Here is a 5,852-nt window from a genome sequence, read left to right as displayed (position 1 = left end):
TTTTTTAGTAATTATACTACACTATTAATTCATATTAAGTTTGTGGTGAGTTGACAAACTCACCCAACCCCATCTTTTCAGTAAAAACCACTGTCCTCCCTTTTAGCACTTGTGCAGCTGTCACTGTTTTGTTTAACTTAAATGCAGTACTTTTCGTTTATCTTTGTTTAATTTCATCTCGCAGATTTTGACCTCGGGCCTTAGTCTCACTATCAAGATAAGGCAGCAAGTCCCGTTACTTTCTCCTCTTAACTTCTCAAATCCCCCTACTTCTTGGCCATGTCGTCTTTGCCTGTTCCCTCACCTGGAAGACTCTCTCCTCTCCACAGCTCCACCCCAGCCTTAGCCTAGGTAATTCCTACCTTTGCTTGCTCTGGAAGAACCCCCCGTCTGTATGCCTGCAGCTAAGGGTGTGATCCCTGGGAAGGCAGGTGAGCTGAGATCCAGGATATGTCATCGTAGACTCTTGGTGGAACCCCAGCAGGTGAGGGAGCACTTCCTGGGCATCGGCATAGCTGGGGAGACAAGGTGACCCCCTGGTCCTCCTTCCCATCCCCAGGTGCACCAGTGGAACAGGAAGAAAGGAGTTTGGCTCTTGGGGTGCATGCCTAAAGGGCCCCTCATGTTGAGCCTGTGCTTCCTCTGGTGAGAAAGTGCTATGGAGAATAAAATGCTGGCTATCATATTGAAGGGGCTTTGAAGAAAAGCACTAACTATGAATATGGAGAAAGCCCTTATACTGCTTACAATCCAACTGAAGAGATCATCAAAGTAGGGGTTCTCTTAGGAAGCAGTGGGAGGACATAATTGGAAAATTTCCCTTCTTTCCCTTCCTTCCTTTCCTTATCTTCCTTCCCTTCCTTTTCCCTTTCCTTCCATATTTACTAGGAATCATATACTTAGCTAAACCCTAGGAACACAGCAGTGAATGAGACAGTCATGACACAAGCCCTTGTGGGCTGTCAGTCTAGAGTGAGATTCAGAAACTAAAAAAGTTGCTTGATGAATTATGTAAAGACAGCTGTGATAAGGAACTGAAAGAAATGTACATGATGCAATAAGAGCATAGAGCTGGGAGCCTTGACCTAGTCTGGAGATGCTAGAGAAATTTTCTTGGAGAAAGTGATATTGGAGCTGAGTTCTGAAGGATAAGCAGCTCCTGTTGTGCTGGTTTACCACCTGATTTTGATAAGGCAAGCTTTCATTGAAAGAAAGGCCAAAAGTAAACATTCGAGAGCCTCTTATCCAGTCCAACATATCCATTCTATAAATTAAAAGGTTGACTTGGGTAAGACAGACATCATTAGTTGATAGGTCTGGGACTGACTCTGATTGCTATGTAATAACCATTCCCTAAATTTTACCTCCAATGATAGTAATCATACTATTAGTGATAATCTTATTATTAAAATGAAGGAGGCCAGCCATGGTGGCTCATGCCTGTAATCCCAACACTTTGGGAGGCTGAGGCAGGCAGATCACCTGAGGTCAGGAGTTTGAGACCAACCTGGCCAACATGGGGAAACCCCACCACTATTAAAAATACAAAACAAAAAAATTAGCTAGGCTTGGTGGCAGGTGCTTGGAGTCCTAACTATTCGGAAGGCTGAGACAGGAGAGTCGCTTGAACCCAGGAGGTGGAGGTTTCAGTGAGCCAAGATTGTGCCACTGCACTTCAACCTGGTTGAGAGAGCTAGATTCTGTGCAAAAAAAGGAAAGACCATTTCGTAGGGTGGAAACTGAAGCATAGATATTGTTTAGAACAAGGCTCAGTGGCATCACTATGGAAGTACACAGGAGGAATAGTGTGAATGTGGATGGGGGCATTGAGGAGGGCGTATGGGGTATTTGTTGCTCAGGATGTTTTGGCTGTTTGGGCCGTCAAGCGGAGGGAGGACTTTAAAACACAATCTCAATGTAATTCAATCCAAGATTCTAAGATTTTATGAGATTAAGATTTTGTGAGATTCCATCCTCATAAGAATGGAGAAAAGAATGGGGTTTAAGATTGGGCTAGACAAGAGTTACAGGGAATGGGTGTCCCCACAGTGTCAGACTCAGAATGAGAGCCTTCCGTCAACAGTGGGTGCCTCAATTTTGGAAGGCCCTAGTGAAGACTGGATGCCTAGCAGTTCCCGCCGTGAGTGGGATGCTGGGTCAGTTGCCCTCACTGGAAGGCTCTGAGATTCTCTGATGAGAGCCTGATGTTCTAGCATGCGTCTTTTAGGAGGTGAGAGTGTGGAGTGAGAAATGAACAAACAAGAAATGGAATGAGAAATAGACTTTGAGAGTGGGGTGATTATAGAGCAGTGAGATGTTGGGGAAATGGGGTCCAGGAACAAAGAGAGATTAACCCAGAGAAGAGATATTGGTCTTGGGGTTGAAAACAGAAGTGGGAGAAGATGGTAGAATGTGGCTCTCCCTCAACAATTGTCAGAAAGCTCAGTTGGTTCTCAGTCTTGGGGGATTAGGGGCAATTCTGCCTGAGGCAGAGGGTTGGACCAGATGACCTCTCAGGATTCCTTCTTTCCTGATGCTGCCAGGAAGACATTTCTCATTGTCGTGACAGTCCTGAAATGTCTTTTCTTAATGGGGAATTTATCTGCTGGATTCAGTTTAACTGTTGCATTTGTATTTTGTACATGCACCTGCCCTGGGGCAGTGGTTACATTTTAAATAAATCAAATAAATCAATAAATATGATACGCCTCACTTTAATCATTACATAATGCAAAAAATTATGATAATGCCACATTAAGTTGCAAATTAAGACAAGCAAAAGTAAGAAAATGTGGAAATGAATGTTCTCCCAGCAACATTAACTCCCCTGCCTTGTGATGTGGTATAATAAAGTCTATATTTATATCTGCCTACCTAGCAGTCTCTCATTCAGCACGGGCCAATGTGGGAGATTATTGCCAATTTGAACCTTAACTTTTGTGTCTGATGGCTTGTTGTAAATGTGCTGTCTTAAATGAAGCATTAGCCTGGCTCCTGCAAGGAAGATAGGAGGGTGCAATGGTGGGTTCCCAGGCTTTGAGTGAGATTGCCTGGGCCTGGAATCCCAGCTCTGTCTCTGAGTATCTATGGAACCTGACCATTAGCTCAGTTTTCTGCACCTCCTGTTTTCTCAACTGAATGTGAGGATTAAAAACATCTGTCCGCGGCATCTTGCTCTTAGCTCCCCACCATCCTCCATACCAGCATCAACCAGGTTATTTTCATTTGTTTGTTTTATTGTGGTTCATTTGTCATATCATTTTGAGAAAAAGCATTCTGCTGCTCAAAATAATTTTCCAAGCACAGCTCTGGTCCTAATTTTTCAGATGAGGAAAATCAGGGAGGCAAAGTAACTTGGCCATGGTCACAGCTGGGTATTCTCAGGGAGACCTCCACCCCAGGCTATGACTCCCATGCAGGCCAGCCACTTTCTACTGCTCTTGTTCTTGTCCTCACCTAAAAGCTGCCTTCTGAACAGTGTGTGGCTCCTGGTTGTCACCTCTGTGGAAGGGAGGACTGGCCATGTGTATGCAAGACAGAAGAGGTTCCCAGAATAGCAAGGGTTGATGGGAAAATCATAGGCGTTGGAGTTAGGTAGATGCAGATTCCAGATTTACTGTCATGTGACCTTGGACCATTTTGAAGAAACCTCAGTTTCTTCTGTAAAATGACAGAAGAGAGTCCAAGCTTTTAGGATTCAATGAAACAATGTGTATTAAATACCCTTCGGAGTGCCAGGCTCCTTGCATGCACTAAAGGAATGTTAGCTGAGTTTTTAAAAAAATGCTCTGATTAAAAGTATGAGTATCTCTCCCCAGTTTCCCCTGAGCTACCTGAAATTCCATCAGTAGTGATACACTTAAATAGGTCAAACATTTTTCTCTCCCCATCAAATAACCTTTCTATTCTTTTGACTTGCAGAGACTTTAAAAGATGTTGATCCTCTAAGCTCTCAACACCTAAATGGCTCCCCATTTCCTAGGGGGTAATTAAAACACTCTGCAGTCTGCCAACATTTCAGATAGAGAGGGCACCTCCTTACTCTCCTAACATCTTTTTGGCTTTTGCATCTCTATGCCTTTTCTCCTACTGGCAGCTCCTCCTGGAACACTCTCTAGTCTCCCTTCCACTCCCTTCCACACTCTGTCTCTTCACTGATCAAGATTCAGTCTACCCTTCGGGGCCAAATTCAAATAGCGTGTCCTGCTCTATAAATCTGTCCAGATTTCCCCAGACTTGCATGCCATCTTTCAGTTTCCTGTCCCAAGAGCTGTATTGCTTCACAAATGACTATTGCTTTACTTTCCCATAGTGGTTGGTGTGTCCCTTCCACTAGGTCTATGAGGACAGGAATCAGATCTGAACAGACAACTGTTTGAGGACAGGAATCAGATGTTGCTCATCTTTATCACCCTTGCAGTAATGATGAACACAGAGACTTTCATGCTGGCAAATACTGAAGTGAATCAAAAATGTTATCAGCTCTATGCTTATTCTCATATGACAGGAGAGGCAGAGGCAGGAGAATTGTGTTGCGTCCTAGGGAAGAGGGTTGGGTAGGAGGATCTGGAGGGGCTATAAAGGCCAAATTGAATGTTGAAGTCCAAGATTTTGGGCACTACAATCTTGCCAAGGGTGGGATCTGCAGAAATGGATCTAAGCACCTCACCGAAATCAACCAGGACCTGGGAGAAAAGGATGATGGTTGTGTTGTTCACAGCTTCATTATTTCTCTGCAATCTTTTGGAAGCTCATCAGTGTAATTATCCCAGCCTCTAACCAGGGCCTGGAGCTTTCAAGTCCCGGGGATGGCATTATTTGGGCTCAAACTGGGGGAAATGCAATTTGTTTTTCCTGTTGTTTTACTCAAAAACTACTGAATGGGGTTCATAATCACACTTGAGCTGCACCGTAAGGAGCCTCATGTTTTATAGACCCCACTTCCTGGAAGGAGGGGATAGATGCAGATCGGGACAGTGACTTCCTGCCTCCTGTAAGGACCACACGAGGGATGTGAAGCTCGCAGCAATGCCAAGACATGAGGCTTCTCTGGGCAGAGTTCTGTGCCAGCTACCGAAGGTGACACCAAAGTGATAGAAGAGATACTCCCTGTTTGTCGGGAACTTATGCTGAACCAGGTCCTGTCTTGGCTGATCATCCCCATAGCAAGGATTTCTTGAGCACCAGTTGCATGCATGAAACTGTACTAGAAGAAACTAGTTGTAATGAAACTATGCAGTTGTTGTTCCATCTCCAGGACTACTCTTGTTGTGGGTTGTCTTCTCCCTTTCACCTATTCCTGGGTGCCCAGAAGGCTTTAGTTACATGTAATCCAGGCCAGCAGGCCAGCTCTTGGCGTGTGAATGTGTATGTGAATTGCTGAGTTCCCCTTTTCACATCATTTGCAGTTTCAGACAGACCTTCTTTGGGAGTGACCACAAATATAGAACCCCAATTCTGGGTCACTCACTATGACAGGATTTTTGTCCTCAAATTATGAAATATTTCAAAAGTACAGAAAAGTGCAGAGGATATGAACTCTGCACCTACCCAGAATTAACACGTGCTAGGCTTTGGTCATACTGGTTTTAGATCTTTCTCTAAAAAAAAAGAAACCAGAACCTCACATGTATATTTAAAGTCTTCCTAGAGCCCTCCCTGACACATTACCTTATTTAACTCTTATAATGGCCTATTTGCTTTAATTGTTTTCTCCTTTTGATAAAGAGTGAAGTTGAATCTCAGCAAAGGTAAACAAGGATGAACACATAGAGCTTGTAAGTGGGAGAGTAACATCAAACTTAGCCCTCGCTCACCTAGGAAGTCCACGTCCTTTCAACCTGCCCACGGCT

This window comes from Cebus imitator, unplaced genomic scaffold, assembly GCF_001604975.1.
Source record: "Cebus imitator isolate Cc_AM_T3 unplaced genomic scaffold, Cebus_imitator-1.0 Scaffold60, whole genome shotgun sequence".
NCBI classification, from domain to species: domain Eukaryota; kingdom Metazoa; phylum Chordata; class Mammalia; order Primates; family Cebidae; genus Cebus; species Cebus imitator.
Note: the sequence above shows the minus strand (reverse complement) of the source record.